The sequence below is a fragment of the Protopterus annectens genome, chromosome 5.part1 (genome assembly GCF_019279795.1).
Source record: "Protopterus annectens isolate FY-2018-M chromosome 5.part1, PAN1.0, whole genome shotgun sequence".
Lineage (NCBI taxonomy): Eukaryota > Metazoa > Chordata > Ceratodontiformes > Protopteridae > Protopterus > Protopterus annectens.
Genome location: NC_056736.1, coordinates 513,093,880 through 513,111,253, shown reverse-complemented (window position 1 = coordinate 513,111,253; position 17,374 = coordinate 513,093,880).

Genomic DNA, 17,374 nt, shown 5'->3' with positions numbered 1-17,374 from the left:
CAGACAATCAATGCAAATTCAGGCTACAACCAATAATATGGGAATTCATCAGGAGATGCACAAGTAGGCTAGTATACAACAAATGCATTGTCCCAAAATCATGGATGAAAGGATGCATGTCAACAGTAATTCCAATCATATCTCCCATAGTACCATTTTTTATTATGTGGATAGTCCATTATTTCTTCAGTTGAATAGAAAGTTGTCAGTGTTCCACAAAGATTATAGACAACAAACAGTCCAACAGCTACTGAATGACCCTTCCATGGGTCAGCACTTCAGGTGATGTTCCCATGCTTCCTTCTCATTTTTCCTATGGACTAAAATCTGTTACCTATGTTTTCCCTGTCACAATGTGAAAGCAGAATAATTGTAAACTAATTATTGCTGACACAAATGTACTATTGTAATTGTCAGCCTTATTTCTTCATGCAGCTATTTTCATGAATCTAAAAGAGAAGTTTGCGCACAGATACCCATCACTGTTTATTATATATTGTAATGAGAATACAATTCTGTTTTGAATATTGTAATGTAAAAGCAATCCTGTATAATGTATGTAAATGTTGATTATATTGTACTCCTTTTCCTTAAAAGGGATGCTTGCTATCTCTGTATACAGTATGAGTCTTATGTCTGTGTGTTTATACTATTTCCTGTGAAATGGAGCTTTTCTCCCTGGACCTCCACTGAAAAGAGGTTTTATTTCCTACTTAGACTTTTTCTTGTAGTCAAATGCAATAAATAAATAAATGAAAGTGAATAAGTTGCCAAACAGCATTCCAACAATGATCTCATGGCAAACAAATAGTCTGAGGCAATGTAGGTAATGGACTGAAGAGATGGTAGCAGTAAAATAATGTACACCACAAAAAAAGACTGGAGAAGAGCCAGGTAAGAGGAGCAGACACAGCATAAAGGAAAAACTCCATGAGTACCAAATCAACTTGTCAGCTTAGCAGCCATCATCAGCTCTAGGATGGTAAAACATATATATAAACAGTAGTAGCAGCAAACCTGGACCTGGATTCCAAAATGATACGGGTGTGGAGCAACACTCTTAAGTGGGCAGTTACTCTACTCAAGTCCCAAATCTAGAGTTCTGTCAGTCCTGGTTCAGAGTACAGTAATGGAGACTGGTAAAGCCTGTTACCTAATTTTTAAAGGAGAATCATGCTTGCAATGCTGATACACTTTCAGAGTTGTACACTGGCAAGGGCTACCAATGTACAACTCTGAAACAACTTAGTAGGTCATTGAAATCAATGCACTGTTTTACTGAAGCAGCAACTGTTCCTGTATGAGAGACTTGTTATTGCGAGCTACACCTGGGGAAAAGCCTGACTGCATGCAGTAGCAAGTTCCATATACAGGTGGAGCTGCAGAGCCATAAGGCCAGTAGTGTGGGCAGGCTTTTGGCCTGCAGTCCCAGAGCTGTGATGCCAGGTAAATTCATCTGGACTAAGCAGGTCCATAAACTCTTCAGGTAGGATCATGTTATGGTAAGAGTGGGTAATGAGATTCATTACTAAACAACGTCTCACAATCTTATTTACCTGTTGCTAGTGTAGCAGGAATTCCAGCCATTCAGTACCAGGCATTATGAGATACTGATTTGGGCATACTCCAGCTCTGGGATGATGACATTCATGGGTACAAGGCTGAAGTTCAGGTGCAGGGTAGTGCAGCTGGATGAATGAGGGTCTCTCTGCTATGCAACCCCAAACCTTTTGGAATCCTACCACTAGTATTGTTGCAGAGGAAAACTTAGATGATGGCAAACTCAGAGGACTTCAATAGACAACTCATCATAGCATATACTTCCTTAAAATCTGAATGATTATAAAGAGCAAAACATCAGCAAACCGCATACTCTGCAGTAGACCACTCTGGATTGCAGTGGGAGTATTGTGGCGCTAAAATAATACTAAGTGACTCAATAAAGCCCCAAAGTTACAATGACCTGTAGACAAGACAAACAGGCTAACAGGTGATGTGGCTTATTGCTGCCATGTGGATTAAATATAGTGCTGGCATACATATTCACATATTTTTAGGTCTGTCATCTTTAGGAATATTTTCTTGAACTGAGTGTGCTGTCTGTATTTTTTTTTTAACTCATACTAGACCCCACCATAGGTAGAGATGATATATTTCCTACTTTTTATGAACATATCAGTACAGTTAAATATCCTTAAAGGGCCATTAACATATATCCCATGGACCTCCTTCAAAGAAGGTTTAAGGTATTACACAGTGAAGACACTAGTTTTACCTGGGAACCTGGGACATTCTGTTTGTTACTGTCTTTTTTTCTTTTTTTAATTTTCTCTGCTTTTTTAACATTTTCTTAATTGTTATTTGGGATATCTTTCAGTCACCCTAACGTGAACTACATCATGTTGTTTTAGAAGCTGAGATTTCATACACATTGGTAAGATTAACCGCTTATGCTGTACTGAGTTGGCTTTAATTTCCTGAATGAATCATGAAAGACTTTAAAAAAGTAAAAAAGTCAATGGGCATTCAGAAGTTATAGTACTGAACACTTCATTATCCTTGAGGATTTGAAGGGCCCTTTCAAAGGATGTTTAAAGTATTACACACTGATGGACCTCCTGCATATATACAAAGCAAACAGCACTAGAATTACCCGTTCTAAAGACATAAGTCTTGCCTGTGATATAAATAGGTCTTTCTGGAGAGATAGGTATGTAGCCCTGAGACTACCATGTCTATGGAACAGGCTCCCCATCCATGTGAAGCAGAGTTCCCCCAACCCAATTCAAATGCAACTTGGACAATTGGATGGGAAACCTGAAATTCATCCCTGGTTTGGCACCTATGTCTCTAATGGACACAGGTAACCTGTAAATTGTTAATCTTCCAAACCCCTGCTTACACTTATCAAGGGTTCATAGGTTCATAGGTTGGTACTAGGCTATCGGCCCTAGGGCCTATGCAAGCCTAGCCATAACAATTCCCTGGATATATCTTCCCACAATATTTATTTCTCTAGGCCCCTGTCTAGCAGGGCGACTGACATGATCCCCGGGGTGAATTTCCTATCTCCCATCCAATCATCAAGATTCCTTTTGAAGAGGGCCAAAGAGGCGCTCTGTTTGATATGTATGGGCAGTCTATTCCAGAGTATGGGAAGTCTCTGGGTCAGGAACCTATCCCTCCAGCATGTTTTGTTCATTGTGATGGCAAGGTTTAGATCCCTGGAGCGTGTGGCTCTGAGGGATTGGGATTTCTTTAAGTGGAACATGTCCAACAGCTCAGGGTTTGACATGGCCTTGTATGTTATGCAGAGATCACCTCTGAGTAGACGATATGCCACAGAGTATAGCTGGAGTTTTTTTAGATGGTCAGTATATGACATCTGCTTTAGGTCTGTGATTCTTTTAGTGAGGTATTTCTGTGGCCCTTCAAGCTGTTGCAGATGTCTTGTGAGGTACATACCAAATGGGGCATTATACTCTATAATGGGTCTAATGAGGGATGAGTACAGTGGGACAATGACCTCCTTTTTTCTGGATGAAAAGCCATTAGTGATGAGGTGTGCCACATAGAAGGATTTCCTGACTGTTGTGGCAATGTGGTTATCGAAAGTGAGACCACTGTCCACCTGTGTCCCTAAGTCTCTCATCACACTTTCAATGTTTAGTGTCCTGCCACCTATGTGATAATTCATGGGTACATGTTTTTTTCCAAAGGGGATAACTATACATTTCTTGGCATTAAGCTTGAGCACATGGCTCTGGCACCAGGCATCTGTAAGGCCCTTTTGTAGAATATTCACATAATTTGGGGATTCAATAATGGCTCCCAGTTTGCAGTCATCTGCAAACTTTGTTAGCCAGAGTCCCTTAGTGTTGGCCTGTACTTCAGAGAAGTAGATGCCAAACAAGGTCCCAGGACTGAACCCTGAGGTACTCCACTTGTCACTTGTCTGGAGCTGGATTTGGAGTCGGCTACTTTTACTGTCTGGGTTCTGTCAGTAAGCCAGTTAGCAACCCATCGAGTGATGTAGGGATTTATTCCCAGCTTAGTAAGTTTATCTATGACTCCAGAGTGGGGGGATGGTATCAAAGGCCTTGGCAAGGTCCAGATAGGCTGTGTGGACTGCCTTACCCTCGTATATATCGGGTATCAGAACTTGTCAGAGATTTGGGATGCATGGCTAGACTTAAAAAGGCCCTTATGGTTGTTAGCCTAGTAAACACCTATGAACCTATAAAAGACTGTTTTATTTGGGGCCTTCCTCTTTGTTGTTTATTTAAAGTCTCAACTGATAACTATCTCAAGACTTACTGAAAAAGCCCGCATTAAATATACTTTAGTGCTCCATCATTGGTAAGGATACATAAGGAAAAAGAAGCATAGGGCAAAGTGCCATATTGTTGGAAGAAGAAGACTTGAATGGAAAATGGAATCCTAAGAATGTCTTCTGAAACCTGTCATTCTGGGGCAGAAAATACAAACGATGTATATACTCTGAATGCTGCAGTCACATTAGTATGACTTAGAAGTCTGAGATATATTCTGTCTACCTTTCAATCTTTGTCTGCTCTTTATAAGTCTAACTATCTTTCTATCCACCTGTCTCTGTCTTGTTTCTGCCTAGAATTTTCCTTTACTTATGACTAGTAAAATCATTAGCAGCAATTTAATCTTTTTTTCTGTCTTCCTGAATTTTATATCTGGTTTCTTACTGCAGTGACAGAAGAGTATCCATGTACTTATCTAGGAAATATTATGTTTTATTTTTGTTCTACAAATCATTTCAGAATTATATAATTGCATTTGGAATTCTGTGTTAACTGTGAACAAACATAATGTAATTGCAGATAAGGGGGTGATTAGCCCAGAAAGTCTGTCCATTGAGTTTCTTGCTTAGTCCTAGATTATTTACACACCACTTGCTCTGTGTTTTTTTAATACTAGCCTACATCAACTAAATATATTTTTGGACATTTTTACCTAATTTATGTTCACAAAGGCTATTTCTGGAATCCTTGACACTCTCTCTTGATAAATGTCTCCTGTGTAAGCTGTATCTCATCTTCAAATTGTGTAGGCCTGTAGTTTATCTGTGAAATCATAGGTACTGTGGTGATGCAGACACATTCTATAACTGACTGCAGTGCATTTGTAGAGGACATTTATCTAAAAATGCATCTACGAGTATAAAAATACGTAAGTAAAATCTGAAGTCAAAAATATCAGAGGGTCAGATCTGTCAATAGTAAACAGTTAAAAACAAGATTTTTTTTCTTAGGAAGGTGATTTCAAGGTCTTACAAATTAAACAAGTCTGCACATCAGAGAATTATCCCAGCACTGGAATTCACTTAGCAGCAACATGTCATCAGTTCAAAGGTAGGGAGATTGGATGGTACTGGTGGAAGAAGACTGGTGATCTGAGAACAACATATCACATACGTGGACTGCATCATCCATTCATTTGCCATTACCTGATAGAGAAAATGAATAGACTCTTATAAAAAAAAGATTGCAAAATGAACCAATTAAGTAAATGTATTTTGTAAGAATAGACAGTGGACTTATTGATTCATTCTTTCATACACAATGCTGACAGATGCATAGAGGAAAAGGTCAATCATAGTTTTCATAACCACTCACGTAGGTTCTTGTAATCGGGCTTGTATTTGTCTGTTGCTGCTCATTATCCTGTGCATGGCAATGGATCTATTAACCCTTACTTTGTATGTGAAGGAACCGGGCTCCAGTTAAATCAGACTCAGAAGATTAATGGTGTTTCTGATAGTACCATGAAAGCATTATATTTATTTATTTATTTACTTTTCCATTTGATAAAAGGTAATTCCTTTTGTCATTACATTATTTGGAACTGATATCTTTGGTTGTGTGAGGCAGGCAGAATATGAAAGGACGGAGTGTGAAAATTGAAATGACACTAATACTGTTTCCCTTAGGAGTACTACAGTGAAATTATTAACCAAAGTTTTTTTTTTTTTATAACCAGTATTGCAGTACTTTTACAAAGCTGGGGGTGAGAGAACAGCATTCATTGTTGAGGCAGCTTGCAGCAGTCAGTGTACTGTTTGTTCTATGTCCTACTACTACAAGGCGTCTCAACAGTGAGGCAGCTTACAGCAGTAGGACATAGGACAAACAGTACACCGACTGATATTTGTAGATGTATAAAATAAAGTGAAATATTATTTTTTGCCTAAAAACACAGAATGGTAGAAAGTAAGATAGGAGATTAGCACTTCAGACTCAGATCAGGTTGTAGCACAACAGGCCCAATGTTTGCTGTAAGATAGTTAATAAAAAGAGAGATTAGAAAAGACTCCGGCCTGCCATTCCTAGACTTAGAGAAAGCATATAACAAGATCCCAAGAAAACTGATTTGAGCAATCCTGTGATGGATCAAAGTCCCAGAAACATTGATTGAATGAGTGCAGGCTATGTTCGAGGACCCAATGACATAAGTATGAACAGTGTTCAGACTTAAAGTGGGATTCTTAGTGGGAGGGGGTATGCATCAGGGGTCAGCTCTGAGCCTGCCTTTGTTCATACTGGTCATGGACTACATCAGCAAACAGGTCGGAGGGGACAGAATAGCAAAGCTGCTGTATACAGATGATATAGCAATAGAGGCAGGCTCTGAACAAGAACTTCAGTAAAGGATAGGGGAATGGAATGCAAAACTGGAGCCACATGGGATCATGAAACAGTACAGACAAGACAGTCATCATGGTTGGAAATGGGGAAGCTGAAACTGAGATAGAAGAGGAAATAGTTGAACAGCTTAACAACTTCAAGTATCTGAGAGATGTGGTTGAGGAAAAGGGAAGGGAAGCCAGAATGAGGAGGTCAGAGCTAGAAATGGATGGGATGCAGCCACCTAGCACAGAGCTTTAGGATGAGTGTGTGATACAGGAATGCCAATGAAGCTGAAAACTAAGGTTTACAAAACAGTGGTATGACCAGTAATTCTATATAGAATGGAAGTGTGAGCAGTAAAGGCAGGACAACTGAAAAAACTAGGGGTGATAGAAATGATGTGCTTGAGATGGGTGGTAGGATGCACACAGTGGGACAGATGAAGAAATAAGGACATCTGAGCAGAAGCCAAAGTAGTTCCTGTTACAGACAAGATCAAATAGAACAGATTACAGTGGATGGGACACGTGCAAAAAAGCAGAAGACAGTCTGGTGAAGAAGATTTGGGAAAAGCAGGAAGAAGGCAAGAGGAACCCAGGGTGTTCAGCAAAGGAGATAGATGGCTTGAGAGAGAATTCCTATGACAGTCGGGTAAGACCATCAAAGAAGATAGCAGTGTGGCACTGAAACGAGAAGGATGGTGACAGCTGAAGTGACACCCCAACCCTAGCTAGAAAATGAGAAGAGGGGGTTGATGGTGAGAACGATGATAAAATAAAGTAAATATCCCATTAACTATATTTGGATATTAGTAGCAAATAAGATCAGACCAATCAATGCCATCACAAATGAGTCCATGGAAATCAAAGCTGTTTTAACTGTTTATTTAAGTGCTTTTGCTCCGTGTTTTCTTTGGATTTATATTTGTATGTTATTTCCCACTTTCATGTATCAAATAACTTCACTTGTGAAAACCGGGTCTATATTAGATCATCAAAGTGTTAATACTTCAAATGGTCTAATATTGACCTGAAAATAGCGAAGCTGCAGATAACTGAATTTTTTCCTAGGGAAAGAATTCAGTTGTCCATTACTGTGGCTTCGCTATTTTCAGCATTGTGGTGGAAAGTTACGGGTTGGATTCAGGTAAGTGTGTGATTGTGTGGATGTTAGGGTTAGGGCGGGGTATGTGAGTTAGGGTTAGGGCGCGGGTGAGGTGAGTGTGCGATAGTGATAGACTTTAGGGTTAGGGCGGAGTATGTGAGTTAGGGTTAGGGCACGGATGAGGTGAGTGTGTGATAGTGACAGACTTTAGGGTTAGGGCAGGGTATGTGAGTTAGGGTTAAGGCACGGGTGAGGTGTGTGTATGATAGTGACGGACCTTAGGGTTAGGGTTTGGGTTAAGGATAGTGGATAGCTAGTACTGTATGTACAGTTTAGTCTAGGGTTAGATGTAGGATTTTAAGTGTATGTGTGTGGATTGCTGTTTTTTTGGTGTGCTTGTGTTGTGTGTGTGTTTCTCGGAACAGTGAATTTTTTCCCAGGGAAAATATTCACTGTTCTGAGCCTTCAATGTTTTTAGAGTTCGTGGTTAGCAGTTCGAGGTTGTGGTATTTGATGTTGAGCTGTTTCGATTAACTGATATAGGCCTGTCAAAACCATAATACTGTATGTTGCTTCCTTGTGATCATATTTTTTTCTGGAGTAAATTATTTTTATTGCAAAAAGAACTGCAAACCAAGTATTTTTTGAGCTCTTAGATCAATATGCAATTACTACAAGAAATGATATTTACAGTGCTGGGAAATAGATATGATAGCCTAATACATTTCACTTTAAGTATGGGTTACATTGATCAAAGCTTGTCAAATTACCAGTACCATAATGCTCCATGTTAAGCCCTAGTGATTAGTTTTTCAGCAGTAAAACATGTTGTCATTAAAACACGAACTGCAAAAAAAAAAAAAAAAAAAAAAAGAAAATGTATGCTCTAACATCTGAATGCAAGCACTAGGCCAAATTATATTTATGTGCTTGTAAAACAGAATGAAACATTCCTCTTGTTTATAGCTGACTCTGTACTGGGTATCAAAAACATACTTCTCAGAGCATCAAGACAGTATTAGTGTATGTTTATCTTAATTAGAGTCCATTTGAATGGTAGAAGAAGTACATCTGGAGGCTGGTCATAATGTTGCATGTTGCTTCCCCATGGTGTTATTACATTTTCTGCAGTAAAACATTTTTATTGTTAAATTAAACTGCAAAGAAAATTATACAATAAAGTTTCATTACTGTTCAAAAATGATCACACTGATTGAACCACCCAACCAGTGAACTCATTGTAAATCGATCATATAGCAATAGAAAAAAGTCCAACCGCTGAAGTACCATTGAGCAGCCAGACTTTCTATTGGCATATGCTGAGGGACAGATAAAAATATAAGAAAAATCAGATATGTTCTGCAAGAGTAAGTAAACATAAATTTACCTGATATTCCTTATATTTTTGCACTGTCCCTTGTAAAAACTATATTTTAACAGTACCCCCCCCCAAAAAAAAACAAACCAACAGCAAAGAGACATTTTTTTCCATCACTTCTCCTGCACTGCACTGATGTACTGTGCAAGCATGGGATTGTAAGTCCCATATGCATGCGCAGTAAATCAGTATGGGAAAGACAAAGTAGCAGACGACAGAAGTGCTGTTATACAAAGACATTGTTTAAGAAAGACAAACAATTTATTTCTTAAATAAAGTAATTGTAACATAGCAGTAGTCCACTCCTGTTTGGGTACATCAGGATTTACTCACGAATGCCTTTGTTTAATCACTCAAGCTTTGCTCTTGTGATCAAACCACACCAACTGTGTGTAAATCCTGATATACCCACACCCAGTCATAGATTACTGCTTAAATATATGAGTTTCTGTTTGCAAAGACCACGCCAAATGTTCATAATCTTATAAAAATCCTGTTGTCTATATTTCATAATTAATGTTCACTACTAGATATCAGAAAGCTGTACTTGTCAAAACTACAAGTCCATAATGTTATAGATTGCTTCCCTATGTTAAACATTTTTCTGCAATAAAATATTTGTATTATTATTTATTTATTAATATTATTACTATTATTAAAAACATAAACTACAACACAACAGTACGTGAGCATAAACATCCACATGCAAATGTTTTACAAAAGGATATTTGCATTTATGTAAACTATAAAGAATGTTCCTCTTGCCTTTAGTTGGCTATGCCTTGCTTTTTGTATCAGAGAAAAATGTATATCAAAGCATAACTTATATCTAGGAAATATAATGCCTTTTTCTCCAACTTATAAACTCTTATGTATTTCCATTTAAGCTAGTATCTGTGTTATGTGTAAGAGATGACCATGGACATTGGATCTTGCAGGTTGAAAACTACTATTTTATGTGTGAAAACACATGACTATGAATACCTATTTGTGTGTGATAAAAGCTATAGTATTATGTTTGAAAACATTGTTTTGCCTATATGACAAACTACTTTTGTGTTAAATTGTGTTGTCTGTATGGCCTAGGTCATGGATGAGAAGAGTCCATGGACCAGGTCACTTACTCAGTTAACAAGGGTAATTACATAAAGACAGTAATACTTAGTTTTGCTTTGTGTGATAGAATTAGTATCTTACTGGTCCCCTGATGCTGTAGTTGCATGACAGCCACCATTATGAGATGGTTGAGCTGAGCCACGACACTGTCATATCTACCTGTAACTCCAACTGCAAACAGAGTTTTAGTTGTTTTTTGTAGTTGTATAGAGTAAAGTAAATGTTCTTATTACCTATATCTGGCTATTACTTCCATCAGATATTATTACTTATAGCTGGCTGTTACTTCCATCAGATATCCTAGAACTACACCTGGGACAGCATCAGAAGCTGTAAGCTGGTTCCCCATGATCATCTTTTTTTTCTGCAGCAAAATATTTTTATTATTAAAATGTGAACTGAAAATAAAGAATATGCGAGCTCTTACATCCAGATGCAATCACAAAACCAAATGTCATTTACAGTCTTATAAATTAAAGTAAACATATTCCTTTTGCATGTACTGGGGTATTGCTTAGCACTTTTGGGGATCAGAGAGCAGTATTTGTCAAACCATCAAGACCCTAATATTCTATATTGTTTTGCCATTATTATTTCTTCTGTAGTAAAATGTTTTTAATCATTTTGTCTGTCATGGAATATTACTTATCAAATAACTGAGATAACAGTATTATATTTTGCTTCCCTGGGATCATCTTTTGTACAAGTATGTTTGAGCAGCAGAATTAATACAGCCTACAGATGCTTTATTTTACTGGCCTTGATATTGTTATTTAAATGATTGCATGCATTTGGGTATGATATGATTAGTGCTTCAACTTTGTAAACAAATATAAATAAATAAAATAAATCTGCACAAAGATCAGGGACAAGGGATAGTCACAATTGCTGATGGTACTGTGGCATACACTTTTAAATGGTTTGCTGAATGATATTTGTAATTATATAAAGTACGGTAAAACATTCTTCTTGATTTTTGGGTGCTACTTTTTATTATCTGGTAGTGTTCCTCTTGCTCATCTTTTTTTATACATTTGTATTATTAAAAGAACATTAATTGTATTCATCTTCCTTGTATTTTTATTTAATTTCTAGTTGGTATCAGAGAGGAGTGTTCATCAAATTATTAGAACAATGTTGCTGCATTTTGTTTCACATGACTGGATTTTTACAGGCACATTTGTGCAGTAGAATTACTACTGCCTCCAAATGCTGCCTTTTACTGATGTTTTGCTTTTATTATTTATTCATTTATTTATTTGGATTTGTGCACCAGTATAGTCCAGCTGGGAAATAAGTAACCCCCTTTTCAGTGGAGGCCCAGAGAGAAAAACAGCAGTATAGTAATATTAATGATAAATATAACATCATAAAACAAATAAAAAGCTGAACATAATACCTTGCGCTCTAGATAATATGAACAAAAGAGCATTTATAATAAATTATATGAAACAATAATATGTAGGATCAAAGTACATCGTGTGGCAAAAGTTTTTCCTCCAGAATATTTTTGTGCAGGTAATGATAACTGAGCTTGGCTAAGAGCTCAGTTCATGTCAGCAAGTAATGAATAATAACAAGGAGTGACGTTAAGAGACTAATAAAAACTGAAAAATAGAAGTAGATGTGTCAGTAAAAGAGAATGTTTCAAGCAGTAGGAAAAAGAAGTGAGTAGAGAAGGAGGAAGAAAATATGCAGCAGTTAGGAAACAGAATAATGTTAACTGAGAAAAGTAAATAGCCAAGGTGTCCCCCAGTACTGTAACATCCACTTGTAGAAGAGCGTGTCAAATTATATTTGTAATAATGGAAATACTATGAAAAATCCCTCTTGATTATATCTGAGTATTACTTACCACTGTCTGTGATCTTAGAACTGTACTTGTTGAATTACCAGTATGATAGTGCTGTATTTTGCATTGTTATGATCATCTTTTTTTTTTTTAGCAGTAATTTCTTATAGGTTCATAGGTTCATAGATTAGTACTAACTGCCCTTGCGAGCCATTTTAAGCCTAGCCAATTATCCTTTGTGAGACTCAAACCCTGCACCTTGTGGTTGTAAGGCAAACACCTCAACCATTAGGCCACCCTCCCAACCCTTATTAGTAAAAAATTAACTGTAAAGCAATAAATATGTGAGCTTCTCCATCAAACTGAAAAGATTCTGCCAAATGATATTTGCAGTCTTGTAAAATGAAATTAAATAATGATATTGTCCGCATTTACATAGTTCTCACAGCTGGTTACCACAGAACAGTGATCGTCAAACCACCAAAACCATAATGCTATATGCTACTTTCGATCATCATATTTTTCTTCAGTTGCAAAAACAAACTGCAAAGCAAGAATATGTGAGTGCCTTTATCCAGATGTAAATACTGTATCAAAGGCTGTTACTGCCTTGTGAAATACTTGGCCGTTACTTCTCTATGATATCAGACAACACTTCCCAAAAACCTCAACATGATGATGATGTCAGTTGGTTTTCTGCGAGGTTCATTTTTAGAAGTACAGTAGAACTGATGCAGCCTCTGGATGCTGTATTTAACTGTTCCATTATTCTATACTTTGTGAGGCTGATGGAAAACATCTTCATTCAGTTGTATAAAGACCAGCCTCATAGAGCAGTCAAGATTAAATGTTTTTACATGATTCCTTTATATCATGATATCAAGAAATAATTGACTAAATTATTTATTGATATCAAGATATCAAGCATTCTGTGTTTTTTCGTTGTGTTTACACTGAGGAAAGTTTATTGTTTGTTCTCAGTTTAGGTTTTACATGATTCTAAGAAAAAAAAAAGATCATAGGGAAGCAGTGTACAGCATTCTGATCTTGATAGAAATGCATCGCTTTCAGTAGAAGAGTTTGAACTACTGAATTAACACAGCCTCCAGATGATGAAATGTGTAGGTGAATGAAAGCATCATTCAGTGGTGCAAAGACCATCGTCATGCACCAGTCAAGGTTTTATAGAGTACTGTAAATGCTGCACATTGGAGTGCAGCAAGATTTTGTTTTGATAAAAAATATATATATTACATTGGTTTCAATAGTGTGCTTTTTATGACTAAATTAATATAGCCTCCTGACCATTACTTTGATTAGTTGAATGAATCCAGCATTCAGTACTACAAAGGCAAGCATCACATGATAGTCTAGATATACCATAGTACTATAAGATTTGTTAACAGTAGTGCTGAAGCCTTTAACCTGAGACTTATTTTGGGTTTGTTAATCCACTGGAATACTGCAGTATTCTGATTAAAAACTAATTCCAGACTGGTGAAGTGTAACATTCACTTTTTACTGTTTGAAAACAAATAGTTAATGGATAAGAAAAGGGTATTTGCAAGACACACCACCTTGTCATCATTAGTCATAAAATAATATGTACATACCAATGCATTGGCTTAGAGGGGTAAATCCCTAACAATAACCCAGATGACCCAAATTTAACTAATGGCTTGGGCACTACAGGAACTGGCCAGGAAAAAAAGAATGACAAGGCTCACCTCTGTCTATGGGGGAAGTTCAAGGAGCACATGATCAGAATGCAGACACCATATAGAATTCTATGTGGAAGCCAAAGATCAACAGACATTCTTTCCCTAGGGACTCAGCCAGTTAGGGACACCTGACATGCGGGCATGAAACATGCCACTTGCATATGCCCATTTGCTGTTCTCATGAATGGAAAACATCAACAATCAGCAATCTACACAAAGGTAGGCCATCTACAGACCCTGGAAACTACAGATCCATAAGTCTCACTAGTCTTATATAGAAAGCCATGGAAAGAATTATCATGGAAACGATCAATAACAATATAGTAAACCTCCAGACACTGGACCCAACCCAGTTTGGTTTCATCAAGGGCAGGTCATGCCTACTCAGCCTAGTTGACTTCTTTGAGAAGGTCACCAAAGCAATGGATGAGGGAAAAATGGTTTACACTGCCTACCTTGACCTGGCCAAAGCATTTGACACAATACCACATTCTGGCATTGTTGACAAACTCAAGAGGTTAGGTACAAACACATATGTCACCCGGTGGATAGCCAACTGGCTCATAGAGAGGATACAGGAAGTTAAAATTGGGGAGTATGCCTCTACAAAGAGGTCAGTCATAATTGGAGTCCCTCAGGGATTGTTCCTTGCACCGCTCCTTTTTGGCATTTACTTCTCTGAAGTCAAGGCCAATGTCAGTGGTCTCTGACTAACTAAATTTGCAGATGATTGCAAATTAGGAGCTGTCATTGAATCCCGCACTGACATAAATGTTCTCCAGGAAGGGCTGACACAGACAAACAACTGGTATCAGAGCCATGGACTAAAACTATATGCAAAAAAATGCATAATAGTATCCTTCAGGAAGTCATCCATCCCTGGTAACTATCATATTGATAACACACCTCCTTGAAGTTGACCCAGTTAGTCAGGAACTTAGAGACAGACATAGACCGTAATCTAGCCTTTGACCGTCATGTGTCTACAGTAGTGAGGAAATCATTCTATGTTACGCAACTTATAAACAAAGGTATGCCATTTAGGTCCAAGGAAGTCATTGTTCCACTGTATTCTGCATTCATCAGACCTATCATTAACTACAATGCCCCCTTTGTTATGTACCTAACCAAGCATATCCAATAATTAGAATGTCCGCAGAGGTTCCTCACTAAAAGAATACAGGGCATAAGTGAAGTGTTCTATCCAGACTGCCTCAAGTCCCTATCCCTATATTCTGTCTCTTACAGGCTGTTGAGGGGAGATCTATGCCTGGCATACAGGTCATTGTCAGATGCCACTCTGATGGACCTCCTACATATTCCCAAAACAAACAGCATCTGAATTACCCATTCTAAATACTCAAACCTTGCCTGTGATATAAATACAACCTGCTGGAGAGACAGGTATGTATCCCAGAAACTACTATGTCTCTGAAACAAGCTCCCCATCCATGTAAAGCAGAGTTCCTCCCTAACCCAATTCAAGTGTAACTTGGACAGTTGGATGGGGAACAGGAAATTCATCCCTGGCTTGGCACCCATGTCTCTAATTGACACAGGCAACCTGTTAATGGTTCATCTCCCAGGTCCCTGCTTGTAAATATTTCATCTCACAAGCCCCTGCTTACACTTACCAAGAGTACCAAAACTTCTCAGAGATTTGGGATGCATGGCTAGGCTTAAAAATGCCTTTGTAGTTGTTAGCCTAGTAAACACCTATGAATCATTGCATGCCACCCTACAGGTCATAACACATATGTACAGTATAGTGAGGATGGTTACGGTCTTAAAGATACTCTCCTATTCCCCTGGATGGATGCCAGCCAACTAGTGCTGCTCAATCCTCAACCTAAGGAGGAACAACTGAGTACTGAGTACTACAGTTACTACACTTTGAGGATAAGAGGGCCAGCAGGGTGATTGAATGGCACAATATTCAACTGGAGGAAACAGGGAGCAAACATAAATAAATTTAAACATAAAATGATCTGTACATAATCCGATAACTGTTCATGTAGCAGCGCTTTTTCTTTACCCTTATTGATGATAAATCATGTTGAACTTTCTTAATTTCCATACTGACCTACCATAGCAGTTCTCTGACCGAAGCAATTAGTTTTACTTGTGTATGCAGTAAGCCAATGTAATAAAAAGTTGTACAAAACACCACACCACACCAGTGTGCCAGCATTAAGATATGTAATATGTACTGATTCCGAATCCTTTTTACCTTCTATATTTATAAAGAAATACTACACTGGTTTTCTACAGATTCTATAAACCCTCTTCCACGTCAATTAATTTATCAGAACTTTTAGTGATCTTGACAAGATCTTCTGCAACTCCATTTCTAATCACCATATCCTGTCAGAAATTCTTATTTCATACTAGTTTTGCAAGTTCATTAGAGGAAATGTCTTCTGTGAATGGAACTAATATGTGTTTCTTCTATATGTCATCATGTTCACCATTTGTGGTTCCCCGACTGTTCCACAATTCCATTATTATGGAATAAACCATTTCTATATATATTTTTGTATTTGTATGGCTCCCTCTCCAGGTGCATTCCCTGCTTCAGTTTAAGATCCATTTCCTACATTTCCTCCTTCTGTCAGTACATGTACATTAAATAATGCGTGGTTTCCTTTTAAATAATGCATGGTTTCCTCTTTATATACTGTAATTTGAGTTGTCCCATACTTTTCCTCTTTTTCCTATCCTTTCCCATTCATTTTCCCATGAATGTTACTGTGGCTTCCTTTAGATGCATTGGAATTTTTGTTTGTTTTCTGAGCAGTAATTATTGTGTCTAACTTTATGGGCAGTTTATTTAATAACAATACATAATTATGCTTTTGCATACTTTCAGTAATGCACAGGTACACCTATAAGAAGAAAAAAAATCCAGTAACAATGGACGATACTGGACTCAGCCTAAGGACTGATCCAGAATTTCACTGAGATGGTTAAGAAAACAGAAAAGAGTTGACAGTTACATGCATGACCTACAGTATTTTCATTTAGACTGGTAGCTGTTTATGTGGATAAGAGATTGATAACTTTATAGACAGGTAAATCTGCCACTAACCTTCTAGTTAGTTCCTTATACATCTCATATCTTCATGTCATCTCCTTATGCTTCAGCTTTTTAGCTACCTTCTGTGATTTATTTTAGCGTGGACTACCTGGGATCAAAATACACTTCATCCATTGTCTTCCCCTTTTTAACTTGGATAGAGATCCATTCATATAACTGGGTCAAGTTAGTCTATCAGGGTTTTTATCCTACAAATCCATGCTTCCACCAATGTGCTTAGGTAAATCACATTCAGATATTCCACCAATATATCCTGCAAAAATTCTTTGTGTGGCATTTGTTGGGGTGGAGGTGAGGCTGACTGGTGTCTAATTAACAAAATCCTTCTTTGTACAAAAGATGAACTGCAGCACCCAATACCAGCAGAGTCTACACAGAGTTGCTGGTGGTCTATACAACACTTCTACCAATTCTCTCAACATCTAGTATGTTCATCTGGCTGCTGTCCCATCTACTTCTGAAGACACTGGATTTCAATTAATCCTTTTCATCACTATCCATGACCCT